The following is a 27,141-nucleotide window of genomic DNA, read 5'->3' as shown; positions in this document are numbered from 1 at the left end:
CTGGTGTATGTTTTTGACCCCTCCCCCCAAAGTTATTCAGAAATACATTTGTTTTCATATCCTACTCCCAAAACAGAGCGCTTGATTCTTTTATTTAGCATTAGCAAAAGCACTTTGGGGTGTGAAAATTAATTCCCTGCAAACTTTTTTGACAACAGAATGTGAACTTCTGAATCTCAGACACAGATTTCCTGAAGGCAAACAGCAGTCCATTCCTTCTCTGTCTCCTTCTGTTCTCAGTTTTAACTCAGCAAATCGATATCCATCTCAGTGGATATGAGCATCAGAATATTTGATGCTGACTTTTACACTTATAAGAAGTACACAATTATGTTATATTTATGACATTCAAACTTCACCTTGTAATTAAAATTTCTGATTTCTAATTTCAAGGCGCTTGTTCCTTTTCCTTCATGGGGCTTCACCTTATTTTTGTTAACTGAGAGGCTGAACTAGCATAAAATCTATTTTCTGTCATGAACTAATATAAAGGTAATCAGACGATTACAGCACTAAAAACAGAACCAGGAACAGGCAAAGGTAAAGTCTTTGAATTTTCTAAACCCACTTTAAGTTGGGAAGCTGAGGGCTTGAACCTATATAACAACCATAAGGCAGGGAGTGGCCTGGCTTAAATGTCATAAAGCTGCAGGGCTAATTTAGAATTACTAGTTGCCTGCAAGCTTGTCTTTGGAATTTGGTAGGAAACTGGAGATCGCAATGAAAACCTACCAGAAAATAAGAACGTATAAACTTCATAAAGAAGGTACCCCAACTCAGAAATACATGAAAGAGTACAGTGCTGTTCATAGGTTCATAGGTACTTACTAAGCTATTGATCTGTTTGGATCTTAAGAGGTCTAACCTTACACTCTCCCCTTGTAGTTTTTTAGCTCTTATAGTTTGGGTATAAATAAACCAGAGTCAGCAGAAAGGATATGTTGGGACATTTGCTTGTTGCCCCTATCCATGAGGGACATGTGTGCTAAATCATGGGTGAATTTATGTTATCCCATCCAGCCATACAAATTATGTTTAAATACACCAAGAGAAGTATGGAGTAGATGATGGTCCCACAAAAGTGGTATTCTCTGTCATACATACCTGTCCCTCCAACATGTCCTATTTATATTGCAAAATAGATTGAGTTCCTATGAGCAGGTATATGCACCACCATTAGACTTGTGCATGTGCAATAGATCTGAAAGGATAGGGTCTAATGAGGCTCTGTATGTGAGGGAGAGGTCACCTCTTAGTAACCTGTATGACACCAACAAAACAGACAAGACTTTTTAACAATCTGCCATTGTTTTTTTAGGATTTAGCTCACTGATTTTTTAGTGAGAAAACATTGTGGTCATTCCAGTTGTGGCAATATTTTGAACAGGTACATACTGAAAGGGGCGTTATACCTGATGACTGCCTAATGAAAGCCTAGTACAGTGGAATTATTGAATCCCTGGACTTGGACTCCAATCCTTTATAAAAAAAGCTGTGCAATGAAAAAGGACTTCCTTAAAATACTGGATATGTGGTGATCAAAGGATCATTTATTGTTGACACTGGTTCCCTGATCCCTGACTACAGGAGCAACTTCCAGGGTTGTGTTGTCAGTGTAATAGTTACAAAAGAAGGCTAGCGTAGATAGTAGTGTTAACCATTTTAACACTTTGCTGCCAATGTTTATAATATGTAGATTTTATTTTATTTATTTGCAACAATCTAATAATAATTATAACAAAATAATATGTAGATGAAATGCAAAATAGCTTCAATGTAATTACTGTAAGCAATTCCATCATTTGAAGCACTTTGAAATATACAGTAAATTACTATGGTATTAGCATAAGCAAAATTATAGCTACTATGAAGAACCTATGTAATCAAGGTGGATATACCATCATTAGCAGTGCAGTAAAGGCAATAGAAGTAACCAAGCTCAGACACTCAGACCTCAGAAAAAAGCCAAACTGAAGTGTTGGGTAAACACACAGATTATTTTAAAAAACCCTTTGATCATATTACTGGGATACAAGGATCAGCTGCAGTCACAGTCCCTGCTAATTACGCCTCTCAGTCCTCACCTCTACATCACAGGCCACCAAAGCCGTGCATCATATCTGAACAGCCCTAATTCCCCTGAGCCTGAGAACTGGCTCAGGCTTTGGGCAAGCCTGGAAAGGTAGGAATGAATGGCTGACATCAACTCTGCCACCCTGATGTCATGCCAGGTACACAACATGGGATCAATGACATATTTTTGGCATCATCAAACTGGTAGCTCTACTGCACATGTATGGAAGCTGACAAGTAAAACAAGAGGCAATTGGAGCCCCCAAAATTATTCTGTTGCACGTAAGTGTGAGTAGGACTAGGGCATATAGAAAGTCATGTGACTCATGGTGTAGACTGACAAAGGTTTGTAAGCACTGGGTAATTCTCTGGGCTGTGAATAATTAGGTTCCCCCCTTTAAACACAGGAGGCTCTGGACTGGGGGAGGGGGTTGAGGCTAAACTGTGAAGCTGTCAGGAAGTGGGCACTGTCATTCTCCTCTGGGCAGACCGAAACAGCAAGGCAAGGAGGAACACAAGCTTCCGCATACTTGCCTGGACAATGGCCATCTCTGATTAACTCTCATCTTGAGGAGACAAGGGACTCCTCTCTCCTTGGGTTATAGCTTCATTCAAGGCCTAGAGGATGGAGACTTATGGTTAGCATGCATGGGGGTGAAAAACATTACAAAATGATGAAGCACTTAAGTAATGTCAGCCACCCAAACTGTTGCCTTATCCAGCTGGAAGTGCAAACTATAAGAGATCCAGTATTAGCCAAGCCCATTACTCTAATTTTAAGCTTAAATTCACCATTTGTATTATATTTCAAATGTCTCATTGTCATGCAACTCACAAAAATTCATAGCACAATCCTCACAAGATGTCCACCCTACTGCCAGTCTGTGTTTTCTGGCAAAACTATTACTAATATTTATACACAATCAGTTCTTACAGTGTTTAAATAAGCACAACCTCCACTCTACAGTGGCTTTAACACATTAACTACAATCCAGTCAGTTAATGAGAATATCTACTCCAGCAAGGAAATCTATATGTTGAAGAGGGTTGTAACACCCTATCCCTCCTATTACTGATTAGTAAACATCAAATATTCTTCCAGTTGACCTTCGAAACTGTATTAGCAGCTATCTAACCAACAGTTCCTTTAACATCTCCCAGAACATCCTTCTCTTTCATATGGGTAATCCAAATTCCAGTGCTCCAAAGGATCAGTGCTGACCTTCCTCTAATATCACAATTTCCAAGGGCTAATATCACTCTGTGCTGATGATCCATTCCTATCAAAATCATGCAAAATATCAATCTCCATTCAAACTGGACCACAGGATGATTTTATAGTATCTGAGATGGGTAAAAAATAATCACTTAGAATTCAGCACATTAAAATCCATTTGTATATTTTCTGGGACAGGACAAAGGCTTGGGACTGCATAGCTCCTTCTATTTCAAATCCTCAAAATATACCACTAATCTCATCTGTTATACATAACTACCTTGATGTTTGGTTAGACATAACAATGTGTTACAAAATAACATGCTGAGGTCATCATGTTGATGTCCTCAAATAGCTGAAGGCCTCCTACAGATTTCCATTCTCATCAATCACTCAAAACATACTCTAACAATTGGGGTCTTTGTCCCCAAATTTGAGTATTCACTGCCAGGCACTGACTGTACTGAATTCTAGCTCTAACACTGCTATTTTCCAAGCAACTGTAAAGAAAATATGTGGATTCATCTCATATTTCAACAGTTCTGACTACCGATGACTTCCCCTAAAGAAATACAACTGGCTTCCAGTCACTGCTTTTGCGACCCTAAAACTATTCTGTCTAATGCACAAGCTTCTGAACAAAGGCTGCTGCCCTAACTGATCAATCAGAAATACTGGTTACATCCTCAGATCTGTTGTAGCAAAGAATTATGTGTGTAAAGTCTAAAGTCTGGTCTAGCAGTTGCTGAAAACAGTTTCTCCAAAACAGCACCAGCAAACTGGAATCTACTCTTGCTTCACATCAGAAATCAATATAATTATGCACTTTATATTTGTAATCTCATCTAACATGCAGCTATGACAAGATCTACTTCAAGAACATAGGTAAGACAACACCTCATCTGGTTCAACATACATAACCTTAAGCCATGTTCTTCTTACTGAAACAAAGATTATCTCTCAAAATTGTTTTCTTTGGTATTAATGGTCTTTAAAGTGTTTACCTGCAAAACATGTTATGTGTTAATTCTGTGCACTTTCTGATTATGTAGCGTTTGGTCTTGGGGCCTCTGTTATTTGGGGTATACTTTTCTTAGGTGCAGGCCAAAACCAGTGGGCTATGGCTGACCAAGTTTGTAGATGACTGCAAGCTGGGTGCTGTCATCAATTTCCCTAGTGATGTAGACATCCTCCAAGAGGGTCTCACTAAGACAAATGAGTGGTGCCAGAAACATGGCCTCAACCTGAATACCAAAAAAATGCATCATCATACCCTTTGGGGAGAGTGATGTCCCCAAACTGTTTTCAGCAACTGCTAGACCAGACTTTAGACTTTACACACATTCGGGATATGTACCTGAACACTGGCGTACAGCAACAGTGGTCCCACTCCACAAAGGGGGTGCCTCTACAGACCCTGGAAACTACCGCCCCATAAGCTTAACCAGCCTAGTCTGCAAAGCTATGGAAAGAATCATTATGGAACTCATAAACAGAGACATAGGGGACCCACAGACACTTGACCCCACCCAGTTCGGCTTTGTAAAGGGCAGATCCTGCCTCTTGAACCTGGTTGACTTTTTTGAAACAGTCACTAGAGCCATTGATGAGAGCAAAGCAGTCCATACAGCCTACCTGGACTTGGCTAAGGCCTTCGACACAGTACCCCACTCAGGCATCATAGATAAGCTCAACAGCTTAAACGTTAACCCTTATGTCACTAGATGGGTTGCAAACTGGCTAAAGGACAGAACCCATAAAGTTAAAATCGCTGGAGCAATGTCAGACTCAAAGCCAGTCACAAGTGGTGTCCCACAGGGATCGGTCCTGGGACCCCTCTTATTCGGCATTTATTTCTCAGATGTTAAAGCAAACATGGGAGGGCTGTGGCTGACAAAGTTCGCAGATGACTGCAAACTAGGCGCCATAGTCGATACACCAGCGGACACATACATCCTACAAAAAGGCCTCACAGAAATGGACAACTGGTGCCGGAGTCACGGCCTTAAACTAAATGCCAAAAAATGTATAGTCATCCCCCTTGGGAAAAACAAAGTACCCACAAATTATCACATAGACAGCAACCCACTGAGTACGGAAAAAGTAATCAGAGACCTAGGGACCCAAGTTGACAGCGACCTCTCATTTGACACCCACATTGCCAAAGTGGTTAGAAAAACATTCTACCTTGCACACCTCATCATGAAGGGATTCACATCCAGATCCAAGGATGTCATTGTACCCCTATACTCCTCCCTCATCAGACCCATGATTGAGTACAATGCCCCATTTGGTATGTACCTCACCCAGCATCTGCAACAGCTGGAGAGACCACAAAAGTACCTCACCAAGAGGATCAAGGGTCTCCAACATATGTCTTATTCTGCCAGACTAAAGAAACTTCAGCTCTATTCAGTAGCATACCGCCTGCTCAGAGGTGATCTCTGCCTGACGTACAAGGCCATGTCCAATCAGGATCTGATGGACATGCTCCACCTCAAAAAATCCAAATCCATCAGGACCACGAGAGCTAAAGACTTAAACCTCGGCACAAGTATGAATAGGACATGCTGGAGGGATAGATTCATAACCCAGAGGCTTCCCATGCTTTAGAACAAGATCCCAGTTCATATTAGGCAGAGCCCCTCACTGACTCTCTTCAAGAGAAATCTTGATGAGTGGATGGGAGATTGTAAATTTACCCCAGGGGTCACATCTGTGTCACTGCTAGACAGGGGCACAGTAAACTAATTCTATTATATAAGGGGACCTTCATTGTGTCACTACTAGACAGAGGCACAGTATTCTAAATTTATTCTGTACATTTTTTGTACCACTTCATGGGGTGGCAAAGCCACATCACTATGGCTAGGCTTACAAATGCCCCAGGGCAGATAGCCTAGTACTATACTATGAAACTATGAAAAATTATCACATTAATAACAACGTCCTAAACACACAATCAGTCATGAGGGATTTGGGCACCCAGGTTGATAGCAACCTGACGTTTGACCACCATGTTGCTTCCGTTGTATGGAAAGCCTTCTACATGGTCCACCTTATAAGTAAGGGTATCTCATCCAGGGAAAAAGAGGTCATAGCATCCCTGTATTCTTCCCTTATAAGGCCCATTATTTAGTACAACGCCCCTTTTAGCATGTACCTCGCAAAGCACATGCAGCAGCTGGAGAGACCAGAGAGGTTCTTCACCAAGAGAATCCAGGGCCTCAAACATCTACCATACACTATCCCTCTACTCAGTTTCATACAGACTCCTCGGAGGTGACCTCTGTCTAGCATACAAGGTGATCACAGACCCCACCTTGACGGACTGCTGCATATCTGCAAGTCAAGCTCCACTCGAGTAACTCGCAAGCATGGCTTCAACTTGGTCTGTGACATAAACAGGACTTGTTGGCAGGATAGATTTGTGTCACAGAGACTCCCCCATCTCTGGAACAGACTCCCACTCATGTCAAGCAGAGTACCTCTTTACCCCTTTTTAAGCAAAACTTGGATAACTGGATGGAAAACAGAAAATATATCCCTGGGTTTCCACCTGTGTCCCTGTTGGACAGGGGCATCGGGTGCAGACTTAGGCTAAACTCTTGGCTAGGCTTATAACGGCCTCAGGGCCAATAGCCTAGTAACCTCCTATGATCCTATGATGACATAGACAGCTGCTTCATATTGTATTTTGTCTTGCCTGTGCATAGGCTAATACTGAAATTCTTCATTTCTATATTATTACATTTGATTAGTTGTCTAACTGTCACATCTTGCTTCACATTTTACTTCATGAATAGCAAATGTTTTAGTTACTACTTAAATAACTAGGTATGTCAATGCACAGGGCCATGACTGAAAAAGGTCTTATGACCAGCCCTCCAACCTAGCTAACAAAGAAACAATAAATAAATAAAAAAAGACAATAAAGGGTGGCACAGAAGGCAGTGATAGAAGTATCCAAGCTGCTACCTTAAGAATAAATGTGGTATAGTAGTCAAATTAAATATATAAATTATAAATAAAGTCAAGCATATGCTTTACCAAATCAAAGCTGGTATACAAAATATCATTGTGATGAATGCATTAGCTGCTACAGTATTGTAACACTGTATTCCCTTTATTCATCATTGCTGTCTGTGCCCACCTCAGGTATACCTCATAAAAGCAAGTAAATATAAAACAAATAAACATGACAATAAGGATCAGAATTTTTTTGAGAACCAATTTAGTAAATAGGTGCATAGGAACAGTCTTCCGCAGGAACATAGGAATGGCACTAGACAAGCAATCAAAGAGCCCATAAGATGCCTAGCTGTACACATCATAAGTAGGTACATGTGGCACCCTTTTCAAAATTCAAAGTGCTCACCTCCCAAATCAAGTAGGGCTGTAAATGACTAACCAAACATTACGGGAGACAACCTCGGGAGACAAACTGAAGAATCAAACGGATACTTGCCCCCAGTGCTCACAGCCACAACTAGATTAGAGTTTGGGATTTTACCGAGTTTTTGTAACACAGAAAACAGAATTTTACATGTTATTTCTTGTTCAAAGAAACACTGTCTAAAGGCGCTAGAAATTCTTGTAACTCCTTTAGTAGTTGTGGCTGTGAGCACTGGGGGCACTGGGTAGTTTTTTGGACTGTGAATGATCAGGTTCTTTCTTTAAACACAGGAGGCTCTGGAATGGGTGTGGGGGCTGAGGCTAGGCAAGGAGGAACACAAGCATCCGAATACTTGCCTGGACGATGGTCATCTCTAATTAGCTCTCATCCTGAGGAGATAAGGGATATGTAAATAAAATATGTGGATTCATCTCATATTGGAATCTGTCCTGCACATGATTAAACTGGTGTAAATTTGTGTATACCTAACCAGTCATCAAGACTATCCTTAAAGTTAACCAAATCTGTACTTTCTTTGACTTGTAGTGGTAACTTATTTCATAGTTGATAATAAACTGAGCTAGAAACCTATCCCTCCAGTGTCCCTTGTTTATTTGCTGGCACAGATTTAAGCCCCTAGTGTAAATGTTTATACAGCTGGTGGGTTTGCAAAGAAACAGGAAGTCAAATAGGAATGGGTCTTTCAAAAAAGCAAAACACAGGTCCGCTGGTAAGCTACTGAGTCGTGCTAATTTATTGGGATAGCAAAACAAATTAAGGCCTTTAATTTTCTTAGAAATGTTTGAGTCCTCTCCAAATCAGGAATGTGCTAGAATTTGTACAAATAAAACAGGGCAATTTATTCACTGATGGTTCTGCTAAGGGAGCAGTACAATGGTAAGATGACTTCCTTGGATCTTGAAGATATTTCCTTGGAAATTAACTGGGCCAGATAGAAAATGTCCTAACTATAGTGGAAGCATGATCAAATGAGAAAGAGAGTTGTCCAGACCTCTTATAACTGTATCTGTCTAAAATGAACAAAACATTTATAACAGATGAGGTGGGAACAGGTTTTTTTCAGCCAAGTGGTACTAAACTGCACAATTCTGCATTAAGCCTCAGACTTTTTTCGGTACACAAGGTATGTGCATATTCCAGCCCTTGCTGGTGCTGTTTAGTATTAGTGGATGACCAGATAACAGTACATAGCTTGCAGTTAATCCTTACTTGGGATCATCCCTGCAACCAAAACGATAGCTAGGTCATCTGGCACACTGTGCAGCTCCCAAAACCCTTGTGGACCATATAAAAGGACTTACCAAAGTTGAGGAGCAAAAACAACAAGCACAAACAAAAACAAATTCCTACATTTGTAAGAGTAACAATTTGCTTGCTACAACTGTACAAATCAGCTTGCTACAGTTATTCACACTCTCACATATAATCAGCAAGTTTTCAGTGCTACCCCACATGCAGTATCGCTATTCATTTATGACACTATGATATCCTTGTGGCTTCCTAATCGATGACACTACTGTATACCCACACTATTGGCAGCTGTCAGTTGTGTCCCCTACAGCTATCATCTGGGGCAGCTACCCCCTTTGGCCCACTCTAGTTATGAATCTCTCTACAGCACAAGCAACACAAGTGGAGACTCTAGTTATACTCTGAAAAACTCAGCTTATAAAAGTCTGATGTGCATTAACTATGGGGTGGGTCCTAAATAAATACAATTTATAAAAGAAGGTCAAACAGCAGATTCAAATGAAGATATCCACAGCTTTTCAGTGTTAGACCACTCACAACCCATAACACTTAGCACTATAACCTGCAAGTTATCACATTAAAACAATCAACTTGTTTACATCCTCTAAAACAGAAGATAGTTTGTACTCTGACCTCTCAACAGTGTTGTTGTTGTTGTGTCTTTTGGCTTTTCCCGGTTAGGGGTCGCCACAGCGGAAGTCCGGTCCACTAATGATTGGCAGTAGATTTTTACGTGCCGAGTTGCCAGCCCTGATGCACAACCTTCAACAAAGGTACGCCCATTCATGCATGTCTCCAGACAGAAGACGCTCTAGCTGAGAATCGAATGGGACAACGTCTTACTGTGAGGCGACAGCGCTACCGCAGCACCACCACCGCAGTAATGTATGTAAATTAAATGCAAACTCTTTGCACACTTGTTGGCACTTTATTTGCAACCTACAATGTAACATAATACAGCAAGTAAATCATGACCTCGTAATGGTTCTGAGGACCCGAGACTTGCAGATTTCCTACAGTCAACACTTAAACGTTATAGCCCATATGATATAAGCCTTCTGTGTGGTGATCAGAACATGAAGGGTGGTCTCTAAAAGTAGTAGCAGTAAACACTTGACAGCTGCCATCTCCTATTGTCAAATGGCTTCTGAACTATATTCAATATCTGAGGGCTTAAGAAATGCAATTTAAACATAATTTACAGATTTTTAGGGACAAGAGTTTTGTTGCGCACTGGCATTTGAAGTGCAACTTTTTTGGCTCCCTATTGAAATTTCAGCACTCAAAATGCAGAGTGGCAAAAAAAAAAAAAAAAAAAAAGAACAAAAACCCAGTGAAGACTGAATCTCGAAAATAACTCTTCTCCTTTAAAACTTCTTTTTGCAGGGGGGAGGGGGTGCAACCTCCCCACACACCCCAAATTTATATACACTAACTCCAAGCTCATCATACCTCGGAGAAAAGGAGACTATTCTGAGAAATGGTATATGTAAGTCTGATATTTCAGACATTCAGTCTCTGTGTTTCAGGACTCTGTCTAGCAGATACCAACATTTCAAATGGTTATCAACTTTTTCACATTACAAATAATTTGATAATTTGTGTCACATTTCTTAACATCAGCAGATATTTCTGTTGCAGACACTCAACATTAAAGTACAGTTCAGCTGAAAATCTCCAGTCTCCAACAAAAGTGGGCAACTGTACAGTAACTATTTAGCACTGGAGGATGTGGCGTCAACTCTGCTGAAGTTGGAGAAAACAGAAGTGCAGTACTTCAGTGGTAATCTCGTGGGGTGCAATCCCCAAAAAATAAATGGTATCAAACTTGATACCAATACTGACAATGCTGTGACCCTAGAAGAACTGTGAATTAAAGGTCTCCATTTATCACATCTGTTAAAGGTACTACAATTCCTTGTCTCCAGGTAACTGACAACTAAAGTCACAAAGCATACTCTATTACCAAAAACAAGGATTCCAAGATGGTGACAACACTGCCCACCCCATTAATAACCTCTTCTACCTCATTAATAACAAACTAAAACAGTAAAGCTGGCACAATCTGACCTCAGAGACAATACTTCAATGATCTGACCTAGGTATTTGATTGTGTTCCTCCATCAGTCATTTTTTCCTTATGATATAACTCAAGTTCCTTTGGGTTTGTAGTGAAAGCCTTGTTTTGTTTTCAGACTAACTGGACAATCAGTTCATGTACGATACATTAAATCTCACCCACATCCATCTTTCCCATATTAAAGGGGCGGGGCTTCATGGCTCATTTCTGAGGCTCCTCATCTGTTCCTTGCTGATTCAATCAGTGGCTCCTGATAAAATTGGGCTACAAGTCATTCTCCATGCAATATATTTATATGTTTTTATTAGAACAGACTGCAAGAGAAGTACCATTTCCTCAAATATACAAAAGAACCTGATGAATGTCTTCATCTGATTTAAATCCTCAACATAACCTTTAGTAAAACAAAACATAAGCAATTGTATTTTCCAAACATCTGGCTGATAAAAAGAGCAATCACAAAATGGACAATAAATATTAATGAACCTTAACACAAAAATAGTACTTACTGACTTTCACGCACTTAGGAACCTGACTGGATCTGTACCTTGAAGTATGCACATTCACACCATGTTAAACTTCACAAGCAAATATGAGTCTGCAGCTGGGATTAGGGGATGGCATAACGATTAAGGTAGTTTACCTTACATACACAAGGTACAGGCTTCACTCTGTCAGTCTCTGTATTTGTCTCTCTCTCTCTCTCTCTCGTTCTCTCTCTCTCAATCTCTCTCTCTCTCACGCTCTTTCTCGCTCTCCCTTAATCCTAACACTGGTAAAAACATCCACGATTGTCCATCTGAAGCATAACGATCGCTTAATTGCTCTACCTTCTGCCACCATTTACCATCAATGCATCCAAGCCATATACTTTACGCAGTTATACCATAACTATGAACATGAGTGTCCTGCTGTATGCAGTTATACCATAACTATGAACATGAGTGTCCTGCTGTATGCAGTTATACCATAACTATGAACATGAGTGTCCTGCTGTATGCAGTTATACCATAACTATGAACATGATCGCAATTCTTTTAGTAAAGAGAACTGCCTCCTGTTGTTAATAAAGCTGAATTATCTTTATGTGCTCAACATTTTATAGTACTTAATTTGAAAGAATGCCCTCTTCTATCTAAGAATGTTTTACTCTGCCACCCTCTAGCTCAATATCAAACTGTATGTCTTCCAGTAAAAGTCCTATCCTGCTGATGACCAAGTTTTTCTTTTTTTTCCTAGTGGTTTGGGATAAAGTACATGAGCATCTCAGAATTGCTCTCATTTTCCATCAATTTGTGATGCATTTAATGCAATAATCTTGGATATTCTTTCTAGTCCCCAAGTGCCCCCCCATACCCTTCCATCTCCCCACACTGGCCTTCATTATTTAAATCACTTCACAGGTCTTCCTCCTCTGGAATGCATTGGAGCTCTCTTACTTTTTTTATCATTTGAGTTCCCATGCCTACTAACTGTATCACATCGGCAGTAGTCATTTCTCAGCAGCAGTTATCCTATACATAACTACTCTTCACAAACACATATCTTAATACACTTTCTGCTCCTGACCCATACAGTTACTGCACTGGCTACTGACCCTGCTTTGAGCATTTTGATGCATACATATTATACACCAAAAATGTTGTCTTCTGGCTTATCTTCTGCTAACTGTTGTGTCTCCTGGCTGCATAATGATTGTCTTGTCATGTGTGTACATTAAAACACCACTATACATTCTAGACACTCTTTCTCAGTCAGCCGATATTAGATATCAGATATGAGATTGCATTCTGGGTATTAAATCTCTGTACTGCCTCATTGCATGCCTCATGAAAGAAAAATGAACTAAAAGGATCAGATCACCAGTCTAGTTAAAAAGAAATGTGAACTATTCATGAAGTAGAAGGTGGTTATAAAACAAAGGTAAGGCTTAAATAAATAATTTAATAATGCTACATTTCAAGAACACAGTGCCACAGTTCTATTGTATTTGAAGGTACTCCATGATCACTACATTTCCATCTGTCTGCAGCATAATATATACCAAGCAAGAGTAATGGGTTTGTAGTATACACCTTCAAAGGAAATATTTCCATTTCTCCTGAGTAACTGCTCAGCAGACAAAACAAAGTGCACATAATGTAAAATGAAAAGTATTAGCAGAGTATTCATACTGGCTGAACAGTGTATTGTGAGCTGTTGTTTAATCCATGTTTTTTCTTGGACCTATAACTATCTTGTTGATGTTTGGAATCACTGCTCTGCACACTAACACACACACACACACACACACACACACACACACACACACACACACACACACACACACACACACACACACACACACACCAATTTATCCTGAACATAAATGAACAGTCAGACTACTGAGGAGCCTAGCCAAATTTTTCACTTGTCGCAGATTTCTGGTTAAGTGACTTACTCAGAATCATGCAGTAAGCAAATGAATGCTATGGGAATCAAACATTGAACTACAGGAAGCAGATCGCTCAGAGCTCATAGTCTTCATCCACTGTTCTTACTGCCTTGCTAAGGCAAGGGAAACAGGTTATGTTACAACTCATGTCTCTGCTTTTCTCTGTTCATGACTTTCTCTTATATTTAATGCATGTACATATCCGAAAGTCCATCTCAGAATGTGCAAGATCTCCCAAGATGCTGTGCTCTGGGACAGCGCCACACTCATAAGAACTATGTTCTGATGAACCATGGTTATGAACCTGTGCGCTGTCTTTGAAAGGAGCTGGCCAACAAAAAGGCAGCCAAATAATACTTTTAGTTGAAACAAGATGTTTGATGCTTAAACATGAAATAAGCCTTTCTACTTTCTGCCTGTCTTCCAAGATGCAGTGACCATGGAGTTGACATATTAGGTATATGGGATCAGCCTCCGAAATATGGGTTTGTGATACAATTTGTTTGGCCCCCAAAAAAACAAAACAAAAAAAAGATATCATGGACCCATCCTACCTACACTTTCCCTGATGACCATTCCAAAAAAATTAGGCTACTTTTTATGTTAATAACAACCATGATTGTAATCTGTTAGTTCATAACCTGGTATAATTCTGTAATAGTCGGACTACCTGACTGTGGCAGTAAGATGGTGGATTGTGCAGAATGTGCAGCCACTTGTTTAGTCCCCCTGAGACACAGGGCTTCACACCTGTCTGCAGTGTATCTCAAGCTCCAGATGTCATATCACTTCACCTGCTAATTCTGGTTTCTTAAAATGTAAGCTGCTGTGCCAAAGATAATCCACCAGCCTGTCTTCTCCTGCATCACCACCCAGACACTTAACCATCCTGCTAAACGCATTAACTTCAAAACTGTTGATGACAATGCCGTAGATTACTCTTCCATCTGTGTTTCCTGAAATGTCTCCTGTCTTGTCACAGACACTAAGGAATTTGATCAGGTCTCTGGTCATAAGTAACTTGTTATGTGTTTGAGATATGGATGTCAAGAGATTCACTCAAATAGTAAGGCTTAAGAAGTGAATATTGACATGCATGCCAAATACACAACAGCTGTGCTATAAGTGGAGAAACACAATCACAATTGTTGTAATATGTGGACCTCTATCGGCTTCTATACACTCCAAAAGTTAGGAAAACATAGTAATGCTAACTGTTTTACATCTTGGAAAGCTGTAATACACTTACTGCTACCACCGCAGAATGGCGTTTAGAAAAAGAGTGTCAGCAGGTGTAAACAGCTTTAAAAGCCTTTAAGGACTTGAGCCATTTTGAAAAACTGAATGAAGTTTTTAAAAAGCTTTTAAAGGTGTTTGTGTATTCTACCACTATTTTCTGTTGGCCTCTGACCACTGTTAATCCCCTAGAACAAACATAAGGCTGATCGCTCTTTACTAAGCATCCTCCTGACATCACAAATAGTAGTAACAGTTTGAAATCCTGAAACCTATTATTCTGAGTCATGGAATAGCAAGACTGCATTAGCCAAAACTAGGACTTTCATGTATACATATACTAAGTCTGAAATGTCTGTTCCCTGGAATATTCCCTTTTTCTGAGATATGGCAATCTCAGAACTACTATATAGAAGTTTGGTGATAGAGGGAATGCCTTCCATATTGAGGGGGTGCAGGAAGAAATTGCCACACAGTAAAAAAAAAAAAAAAAAAAAAAAAACTTTAAATGAGAGGAGCAATGTTTGGCATTTGATTTTTTTCTTTTGCTTTCAGTCTTTTTTACCCATCATTCCAGTGCTTGCTATTGCCAGTCTCAGCATTTCATTATGGAGACAAGAAACATATTTAACAAGCCTGTTTTTCCAATGATTTTGGAGCATAATCATTGTGCTCTGTTGTCTGCAACAGAATTAGCACCAGCTGCCTCAATTTATTTTACATTTTTTTTACTTCCTATTCCACACCTGAGGGTATCACACCTGCCAATGACCATCCTACCTCAGTAAAAAGATTTTTGTTTATGAAAGACGAGCTACAAAGAAAACAGTCTTGTCCTAATTATTCAAAAAAAAAAAAAAACACGTCATAATAACATCTGAAAAGAACCGCAATTAGAAAAGGGTACTATGAAGCCCCAGTCATCAAGTAACGAAAGCTTCTAGTTTGTCATGAAAAAGATGTTATTGTTACATAATCAAATTGTGCGTTTGTTAGAAGAACAAACTAAAAGGCCTGCCAGAAAAGCTTAATGACAAAACAAAGCTGCTATACGGGCAAAAAATAAAGAATTAATTAGATTTACATGCCCTTGTCAGCCAGTCAAATGACAGGTTGAATTAAATCATCACTGATTTCCTCAGTTCTGCAAGGCTTTATCACAAGGCAGTAGCACATTAGTGTGATTAGTTTTCTCCCTTGCAAATGTCAATACCTTATTAAAAAGGTGAATATCCTTGTTTTGTTTGAAATATATATTTTTGCTTTGAAATGTCCAAACAATAACAATTTCACGCAGTCTGTGTGCTGCTCATATTTGTTTCATTACCTTTTCCACTCTGAGATGCATTTGAGATGATTATGAAGCTTGGGTCTCAGACTGAAAAGTGTAACCCAGATGGAGAGAATTAACATCACAAGTATACAGCTGAAAGTGTTTAGGCTGTCAAATGCAACACACCAAGCTAGAGGAAGGGGGAGGGGAAATAGAACAAGCACAGCAACAATCTGCAGGCACAATGGCATGAGAGACCAACATAGTGTATTTGTTGTATTCTATGGATCTATATTATATTGTCGCAAGCTGACAATATCGAATCTGATATTGTCGGCACGACAATATCGAAAGCGAATAATATCGGCCAGGTAAACAGAAATCTCTGTAGGGGAGATTTCCGTTTACCTCAATGTAGTGCGGTTTCGGAATTGGTATATTTAAGTAGTGGGGGGTGTGGGGGATGCAGCCCCCCCAAGTGGGGGGGGTGCCGAGGGGCTTGCCCCCCTGCCTATGCCCTTTAGTTTTTTTTTTTTGTTTTTTGTTTTTTTATCCTCATTCAATATTTTACTGCATCGATCAATTGTGTTCGACATTTATTGCTTCGATGCAGTAAAATTTCGACGAGGTAATATAAACACTATTCTGTAATACCAGAAATAATATCAAGTGTGACAACCCAGTTTAGTGACAATTTTTCATTATAATGTCTTATAGTGATTGCAAACCAGATACAAGTAAGAAAAAGGGAAGAACTGCCAATCTAAATAGTACAGCTTGTGACACTGGAAAGTATACCTGATCCAGTACTTCTCCATATCTGAGGAGAGGGCTCTTGTTTTCCACAGCAGTTCTATCAGCTGAGTGAAGGCAGACAATGGTTACTGTAAGGCTATCCTGGGGAAGGAACACTCTAGTAGAGCTAAGCAGCAGAGAGGAGAAGAACGACAGGTCAAAGGTCTCTTAACAGTGGCTGAAGGGCTATGGGGTTTGTACAGCTAACTTGTATGCATCTCTGGGTAAAGCCAGGTCTACAAAACACCCAGACCTATAATACCACGCTTGACATGGGAGGCAAGGCACAAAAATGTGAGGATGAATATGACAGCCTTGTGGAAATTATTGGGATGCTTATGACTGACTCGCTCGCTTTTCAGTGGACCAGAGTTGGATCATAGTCAAATGGGGCCCTAGGCAGGGTAATGGATTAACACCCCTTCTCCATTTTAGGACCCTGCATAAGGGCATGTGTTCTTTGATTCACCTTCCTGATTGTATTAAATTATATTCTTTGTTTAATACAGCACCTCTTGTTAGAGTATGTTTTAAATTTGTAGTTTTGAACATTTTTCTATTAAGCAGTGAAACAAAACATATGAACCAATAATAACAAAACTACCCATTTCAGAACATTTCAACTATAAAAGGCTACTCAACCTGCTGTCAATATAATCCACCAGTATCAGTCACTATGTACAACCTCTGCAGAAGTAAAAGTCATCTGAATAATTTCCACATTAAAAATATTTGCAACTAATGAAGAGGTTGCTGCTGGCAAACAACTTAGCACTTCATTCTTCATCTACAAATTCAGTGCCTGCTACCTTTGAAGAATAAATTGCCTGTGTTACATTTGAAAAAAATGGTGTACTGGTGATATACAATATGGAATGGCAAGCAAACCAACAACCATTTCATAGTTACAAGACATCTCATCCAAAGGAGGACACAGCAGTTAGCACCCCGCATCACCATCCTTATGGTCCAACAACAGGTTCATAGTTACAAGGCATCTCATCCAGAGGAGGAAACAGCAGTGCAGCCCCCCACATCACCATCCTTATGGTCCGACAACAGGTTTATAGTTACAAGATATGTCATCCAGAGGAGGACACAGCAGTGCAGCACCCCACATGACCATCCTTATGGTCCGACAACAGGTTTATAGTTACAAGATATGTCATCCAGAGGAGGACACAGCAGTGCAGCACCCCACATCACCATCCTTATGGTCCGACAACAGGTTTATAGTTACAAGATATGTCATCCAGAGGAGGACACAGCAGTGCAGCACCCCACATCACCATCCTTATGGATTCTGATGAAGTTTCTATTGTGAGACGAAATTGCTCAATCACTAAATTGGTTGTGGATCTTACTGGCTTCTATCTGGCTTTTTATATCATTTTGTGGTTGGTGTGTACTTTTCATACCATCCTTATGGTCTGACAACAGGTTCATAGTTACAAAACATCTCATCCAAAGGAGGACACAGCAGTGTAGCACCCCACATCACCATCCTTATGGTCAGCAAGAGGTTCATAGTTACAAGACATTTCATCCAGAAGAGGACACAGCAGTGTAACACCCCCACATCACCATCCTTATGGTCCGACAACAGGTTCGTAGTTTCAAGACATCTCATCCAGAGGAGGACACAGCAGTGCAGCTCCCCACATCACCATCGTTATTGTCTGACAACAGGTTCATAGCTATGAGACATCTCATCCAGAGGAGGACACAGCAGTGCAGCACCCCACATCACCATCCATATGTTTCGACAACAGGTTCATAGCTTCAAGACATTTCATCCAGAGGAGGACACAGCAGTGTATCACCCCACATTACCATCCTTATGGTCCGACAACAGGTTCATAGTTACAAGACATATAATCCAGAGGAAGACACAGCAGTGCAGCACCTCACATCACCGTCCTTATGATCTGACAACAGGTTCATAGCTTCAAGACATTTCATCCAGAGGAGGACACAGCAGTGTATCACCCCATATTACCATCATTATGGTCCGACAACAGGTTCATAGTTACAAGACATCTCATCAAGAGGAGGACACAGCAGTGCAGCACCTCACATCACCATCCTTATGATCTGACAACAGGTTCATAGTTTCAAGACATCTCATCGAGAGGAGGACACAGCAGTGTAGCACCCCACATCACCATCCTTATGGTTGACAAGAGGTTCATAGTTACAAGACATTTCATCCAGAGCAGGACACAGCAGTGTAGCACCCCACATCACCATCCTAATGGTCTGACAACAGGTTCATAGTTACAAAACATCTCATCCAAAGGAGAACACAGCAGTGTAGCACCCCACATCACCATCCTTATGGTTGACAAGAGGTTCATAGTTACAAGACATTTCATCCAGAGCAGGACACAGCAGTATAGCACCCCACATCACCATCCTTATGGTCCGACAACAGGTTCATAGTTTCGAGACATCTCATCCAGAGGAAGACACAGCAGTGCAGCACCCCACATCACCATCCATATGATCCGAGAACAGGTTCATAGTTACACGACATCTCATCGAGAGGAGAACGTAGCAGTGCAGCACTCCACATCACCATCCTTATTGTCCGACAACAGGTTCATAGTTACAAGATATCTCATCCAGAGGAGGACACAGCAGTGTAGCACCCCATATCACCATCCTTATGGTTGAGAACAGGTTTATAGTTACAAGACATCACATCCAGAGGAGGGCACAGCAGTATAGCACTCCACATCACCATCTTTATGGTCCGACAACAGGTTCATAGCTATAAGATATGTCATCCAGAGGAGGACACAGCAGTGCAGCCCCCCCCCCACATCACCATCCTTATGCTGCACAGTAGTATCCGCAGCTGATGTACCTAGTGTAGGAACAGAACCCATAGCCTTCTGCACCAAAAGCAGATGTACTACCTCTTGCACCACTGATACTGAACAACACAACTATGAAACTCTGTACCTCACATTAAGAAATTGCATACTTGTCAACTGTCCAGATTTTTGTAGAATTCTTACCTCATATTTTTGGTCTGTTCTCCATAAAATTTGTGGTTTTCTGGCAAATCATTGAAGACTGAAGTCACTAAGCAATGACAGACATTTGAGTTTCAGTCTTCATATCCTTATGAAAATACATACACATGCAAAACATTTTTTTTTTTATTCTAGCAACTTTCTAAGTTTACAAGCACACTATTTAAAATGTGTCCCTAATTTTGGGCCTTTGTCCCCACATTATTTTTTGGCTTTGTCCAGATTTCTTGCCCGAAAAAATTTGACAGGTATGACAGACTGTAATCCTCAGTGATTTACAAAAACAAACAAAAAAAGAAATAAAAGTAAAAGGAAACCTTGCAGTTGGAGTGCAGATTTAAGGCACTTGCCTTCCAGTAATTCATTTTCAGGATTTAACTCTGAGCAAAATCACTTAACTAGCAGTGCCCCTAACAGGGGCATTAGACACACAAACACACACATACACAGAGGCTGCCACTGGTCAGTTTCACACTCTTACTGTCCCTGTGCATAGAAATATAGCTTCTTGTTCAATGCAGCCAGGAGTTACCTTTCACCATGACTACATTTTTACTTATTTATTTAATTTCAATTACTAGATAGATATGAAATACACCAAACAGAAAGAACAACATCTGCTATACACTACCCATGAATCCACAGATGAAGAGAGTTTTAGTTTCCTCAATGTGCAATTTCTCATGTTTACCTTCACTAAACTGATATCACTATGAGGAAGAAAAAAATCCTACCTGTTCCTAACTGTTAACAGAGGGATAATGTCTCCAGAGATGACAGTTCCATGCTCTTGTTTACTCTAAATCAGGGTTTGGGCATGCTTGCTGTTGTTCTGTAGATTTCCCTGTTACGGTGCGTGGATGGTGCCATCTCCTACCTACTGTGGTAGGACGTTGTCTAAAGCTGAAGTTTCTGGGCTTGCAGAAGACCTCCTGGTGAGGTCCTAACACTTGCTGTGTTTTCTCCCATGAGGTACTAATGCCTGGTGTATTTTCTCCCACGAGGTCCTAACACTTGCTGTGATTTCTCCCAATGAGGTACTAATGCCTGCTGTGCTTTCTCCCATGAGGTCCTAATGCTTGCTGTCTTTTCGTCTGTGAGATACTAATGCCTGCTGTGTTTTCTTTCACAATGTCCTAATGCTTGCTGTGTTCTAAAGTTTGCTGTGCTTTCCTCTTCAAGGTCCTAATCCTGGGGCTTTTTTTATTATTATTTTTTTTTATTTATGGAAGAGTTTTTTTTTATAACAAAGCTGAACCCACCTCAACCCCCAAGCCAACGCAGCCCTCTCCCATGCTAACAGAGTCCCTCCTAGTGCTAGATCCAGCTCTGCAGCAGATTGTTTTTTAAAGGAATACCAAGAAACCAAAAGACTACATATTACATGCCTAGAGTGCATCCATCTGAATATAGGTCAAGGCACACATTATCGTACCTTAACTTATAGATAATTAGAGAATTTCACATTTGTGGGTAAACTGAAGAACCAAGATACAGACCAAGTAAGGCCACATAAGAGATTACAGTAATAAAAAAAAATCCTTAAAAATATACGGTGCAGTCTGTGAAGAAAAAAACAAATAACCAACACAAAAATGCACCGAAAATGGAGGGTCCCAATTGTTAAAAAATATTTACTTTAATAAAATTACAGCAGTCCAAGACAAAATTTCAAAAACAGTATTGAGCGCTTTCATCTCAAACAGACCAGACTTCATCAGAATAAAAAAACACACTAATACAACGGCTCTTAAATACACCATCTCATCAGACACTGACTGTGCGCTCAGTACTGTTTTGGAAATATTTATTGACATAGCTGGTACTGTAGAAAGGAATCCATCTGTAATCCCAGCAGTCTGTGTTTATTAAAGGGCTCAGACAATTGGGGAGGGGGGGTTCATGTGGTGTACAGTGTCCAAGTACCGTAAGAAACATTAACAACAGAAAACAAGTCCAAGCAACTCTAGAGTCAACACACTGATAAAATTTAATAAAAAGAACTTGAAGCGCTTTTCGTTTGCAATCATGCAAACTTTATCAGAAGTAGTAATACAGGAAATTACATCATCCTTATAAACACACTTGATCCAAAAAATCGCGGGACAATTGAATAATAAATGCTTTCTAGTTTACAGTCTGCTAAAGCTACATAAAACCTATATCAAACAGATAGTAAAACTTCCTTATATAAAATTGATGTGCTATGCTGCTACTTATTCACACATAAATACAAATAAAACACTAATTGTAAACAAGTATGCATGTGTAAAATATGTACATGAACACCTATGTATGTAATATTATAAACTGAATAATAATAGTAATAAATCACATTAAAAAACAGCCTCACATGATAACAAATTAGTGAAAAACAATACCAAATACACGTTATTATAATTACTTTACTGATGAACTAACACAATAATGTACAACATTTTTTCTTTAATATTGAATTTCATCTTTTCAGACTCCTTAGTTTAAGAATACCACTAATAGAGCAGGACTCATTAAGACCTGGGACATTATATGCATTAAGTTTGCTAACTAAGGAGTCTGAAAAGATGACATTCAGTATTAAAGAAAAAATGTACATTACTGTGTTAGTTCATCAGTAAAGTAATTATAAAATTTTGTATTGGTTTTCACTAATTTGTTATCAAGTGAGGCTGTTTTTAGTGTTATTTATTACTATTATTATTCAGTTTATAATATTACATACATAGGTGTTCATGTACATATTTTACACATGCATACTTGTTTACAATTAGTGTTTTATTTGTATTTATGTGTGAATATGTAGCAGCATAGCACATCAATTTTATATAAGGAAGTTTTACTATCTATTTGATATAGGTTTTATGTAGCTTTAGCAGATTGTAAGCTAGAAAGCATTTATTATTCAATTGTCCCACATTTTTTTGGATCAAGTGTATTTATAAGGATGATGTAATTTCCTGTAATACTACTTCTGATGAAGTTTGCATGATTGCAAACAAAAAGCGCTTCAAGTTTTTTTTATTAAATTTTATCAGTGTGTTGACTCTAGAGTTGCATGGACTTGTTTTCTGTTGTTTATGTTTCTTACGGTACTTGGACACTGTACACTACATGACCACCCCCCCCCCCAATTGCCTGAGCCCTTTCATAAACACAGACTGCTGGGATTACAGATGGATTCCTTTCTACAGTACCAGCTATGTCAATATATATTACAATATCATGAAAATTATTTGGTGCTATTTGCCTATATTTTTAGGGTTGTCCTATAATAATACAATGTAAAGACTTACAAAAGAAATTTGCTGTGTGGTATTCATTCTGGAAGTCTGTTAAGACATCCGTAATTCATAAGCTTTCTGCAATTATTAAATAAAGCTATTGTTCTGCATTTATTCATTATGTACATTTGCTTAAATTGCAGTTATTCATTATGTACATTTGCTCTGTGATATTGAAAGATTATGCATCAAATTAGTATCTATGTCTACAGTTGAACCCTCGCGTGCCCTCGTTTAGTGAAATGTGAAATACTGCTAGTACTGTCAGATGGCTTGCATTCACTTTTCTAATATTCCCTTTTTAAATGTCAAACTAATCTGACTGGACAGGTCAGATACAAAAGTACAAGTTGACCTCCTACACTTTCAGCCATGGCCTGCTCTAATTGATGCTACTGAACTATTACTGTTTGAGTCTGCTCTTGTCCATGCCTCTCAACTTCTTAGTGCAAGAAATCTGGACAAAGCCTGATATAATGGGGGCCAAAGGCTCAAAAATAAGGACACATTTTAAATATTGCTCCCATAAAGTGAGAAAGTTGCAAGAGTAACAGAGTTTGTGTTAACATATGTTTTCTGAAGGATCTAAAATCTGAAACTCAAATGTATTTCATTATTTAGTGACCTCAGTCCTCAGATCATCTCAGTGATTTGCCAGAAAATGACAATTTTTATCAGGAACAGACCAAAAATATGTGGCAAAATCTGTACAGTTGAGAGGTATGTGACATCATCACAAATCCCCGCCAATCTACATCAGCAGCTAAGGTTCAGTTAAGCGCAAATGAGAAGTCTGAAAACTTTGAAATTCTTTGCAGTTGCACAAGTGTATATCAAAATAAATTCCACCAAATACAATATACACACACACACACACACACACACATATATATATATATATATATATATATATATATATATATATATATATATATATTACATTTGAAAGTGAAAAATGTAAGCCAAGATCTAGTTAACTATGGTCTGAAAACATGAAAAAGTGATGCACACAGGTAAGTATTGTGTCACTACAGAAACTCTGCAGACAATCACTTTCTTGCACTTTAGGATTTAATGATATATAACAAAAATATCATCAAAATCTCCTACTGACATTTACAGTATCATACATATTACACATCTGACATTCAGCAGTGCACACTTTGGTGAACAGTACAACTCAATACAGTACAGTAAAACTCAGGGGAGATCTTTACAATGTTTTGTTTTTCATATTCCATGCATCAGATATGGTACATAAATACTATTTTTCATGTGAAATGAAGTTCTACATTCTTCTCCACTCTACTCTGAACTGATGCAAGAGGGCTAAAAAGTGGTGCAAATCAATTTAACAGTGTGGACAGATCACAAACTCAGCAGCTCTTGCGATGTTGCTAGAGGCTATTAGAGTATAAATGACCTACATTTCAAACTAAGGCCACCTTGATGAGGCCTGTTTAAGAAAAATAAAAAGAGGGCTTAGTAGGAAAGGGATGAAACTGCTCTATGAATGAAATATCTACATCTACAGTATACTTTATTTTTTTCTTCTAGTCTAAATAATATAAATAACAAGTTCAGCAAAAGAAAACATCTCTTCCACATCAACAGTGTAAACTAAGATGTCTGACCAAGAATGTTTTCTTTCAAAGAAATGCCTTGAGGCTTTGGTCTTCATGACTGTGCCAAAATACACAAAATCATACAGTGAAATGTGTTGATGTTTACTGACTTCCAGTATGACATCACTTTCTTAACAAAAAAAAAAATTATATTAAGTAGCAACCATGAACATAAACTAAAGAGAAGAGAAGAGCATAACACAAGATATCAGGTTAATTAATTATTGGGGATTTGCATATTCTTTTAATGATGCTTTTCATTATGGTTACTATGCTTCCCTATGAATAACCAATTCCTAACCCACTGAGAAGTAACATACTGATCACAATCAATCAAGAAAGCAATATGTAAACAAACTTGCCAGCACAGCACCTAAACAATGTTTTTGCAAGGGGCATGCCCCTCTTGTACTCCCCTTTACTTATACAAACTAACTCCACTGTCAAAAAAATGAAGTGAAAGAAACATCCTGAAAGTATAACACACTAATTTCATAGACCCCAAGCTTACAATATTACTCAGAAGAAAAATGTCATAGACATAGGCAAATGTATGAACAAACAAGTTACAGGGATTTAAGGTTCACTGACCAGGCACAGGGAAATGGTAATTATTTCATATGAAATCAATCATTACTTAACATTACACCTGTACTTATATTACTTGCTATATTCTGTACTTGTGTTCAAACATATTTGAGATAACTCTTTTCACATTCTAATCATTTACAGTTTCTTTTTCCTTTTTAAACTTTTTTTTTTTTTTTACTTCATATGAGTACAGTTTGACATGTAGCGATGACTGGCACCTCTCCTTTTCAGGATTTAATTACAGTACATTTGTTATCCCAAAAGTCTGAAAATGACCTGGCCCTGTAGCACAGATGGATAAAGCCCTGACTATACCCCAGAGACCCTGTATTTAATTAGCAGGTGGGACCGTGCAGGGGAGAATGGCAGTAAGCAGATGACACCAGTTTGCCGTCCTGGTAGAAGGGAGGCAGTTTGTCTCAATGTATTGGTCTCCAAAAAAGGAGCCTAATGTGTCCAAACTAGACAGTGGTAAGCTGCTTACCGAGCAGATTGGCATACATGGTGCTGAGCATGCAGAGCACCGACTGTAGAGCATATAAACTGCCTAGGGAGTGGGGATGGGGCAGTCTACAGGACTAGTACAATGGTCCACTCCCTAGCACCTAATTCTCATCTCCAGCTTGGAACAAATGGGTTGGAATGCTCTTGCCACTGGTAAGCTAGGTGTAGAATGGAGGGGCTACTGGGCAGATTCTATGGACATACAAAAAAGTCTGAAATGTGTACAGGCCTCTGTTATCTTAACACATGATGATTAACTATATCTATATCTATACCTATATCTATCCAGGGATTATGTGATCTTGGGGTTAGTATATATATATATATATATATATATATATATATATATATATATATATATATATATACATATATCTTAGTAGGGGGTGTCGGGTGCAAGGGGACTTGCCCCTCTTTAAAAAAACAATGTTTTAAAGTTGCATGCTCTGAGTCTCTTCCTCCACGCATGCATACCAGGAAGCTGATGTTTCCATTTTTGATGTAGAGTGGTTTACCTTCAGAATGTCAACATTCATGTAAGTCGACCAACTGAAATTTAATCAAATCACACACACACACACACACACACACATATATATATATATATATATATATATATATTTATATATATATATATATATATATATATATATATATATACACACACACACACACACACACACACACACACACACACACACACACACACACACACACACACACACACACACACACACACACACACACACACACACACACACACACACATCCGAAGTACTCTAATTCTACACTTCATAGCACACCAGTTTAAAATGTATAGTGGCACAGTGAAGTAGATGGGAGTGTACCTTGGAAAGGTGATATGGATTTGAATCTGATTTGGCAACCTCTGGCAGTGGGTGATATGGGCGTGGCTGGGCAAGGGTCATTGAAGAGTGAGGGATGTCAAGATTCAGTACTGGCACTGGTAATATTCAATATATTTGTTTCAAAGCATGAAAAGGAACTTAAGCCTATTTGCTGATGCTTTCAATACTGAACTCACTTGTTATGCACATAAGATCCAGTCTGAAGCTTGACAAGCTGTCCTTGGAAGGCTGGATAAATTAGCGGCAATGGGCTGTATTACAAAATGTACAATGCTATAGACATTACTCCTGAAATCCTAAGGGGAGACAAATATGATAGAAGGAATCAACTTAAAAAAAGGATAGAAGATGGCAAGGAGTGGGCTTACAATATAAAATTAAGATAAAACAAAGGCTATAGCTGTAGACTATGTATCCACAAATGAATTGGTTTAGCAATATCCATATTTATGGGG

At 39.1% G+C, this 27,141-nt stretch overlaps 1 protein-coding gene across 4 annotated transcripts in view; it reads right to left on the bottom strand.

Moving 5' to 3' along the window:
* The window catches only part of KALRN (kalirin RhoGEF kinase), a 4,346,166-nt gene that overhangs the window by 1,212,254 nt on the left and 3,106,771 nt on the right, over window positions 1-27,141 (bottom strand). The gene's annotated exons all lie outside the window — the stretch shown is intronic.

The sequence above is a fragment of the Protopterus annectens genome, chromosome 6.part0 (genome assembly GCF_019279795.1).
Source record: "Protopterus annectens isolate FY-2018-M chromosome 6.part0, PAN1.0, whole genome shotgun sequence".
NCBI classification, from domain to species: Eukaryota; Metazoa; Chordata; order Ceratodontiformes; family Protopteridae; genus Protopterus; species Protopterus annectens.
Note: the sequence above shows the minus strand (reverse complement) of the source record. Positions and strands in the feature narration are given on the sequence as shown.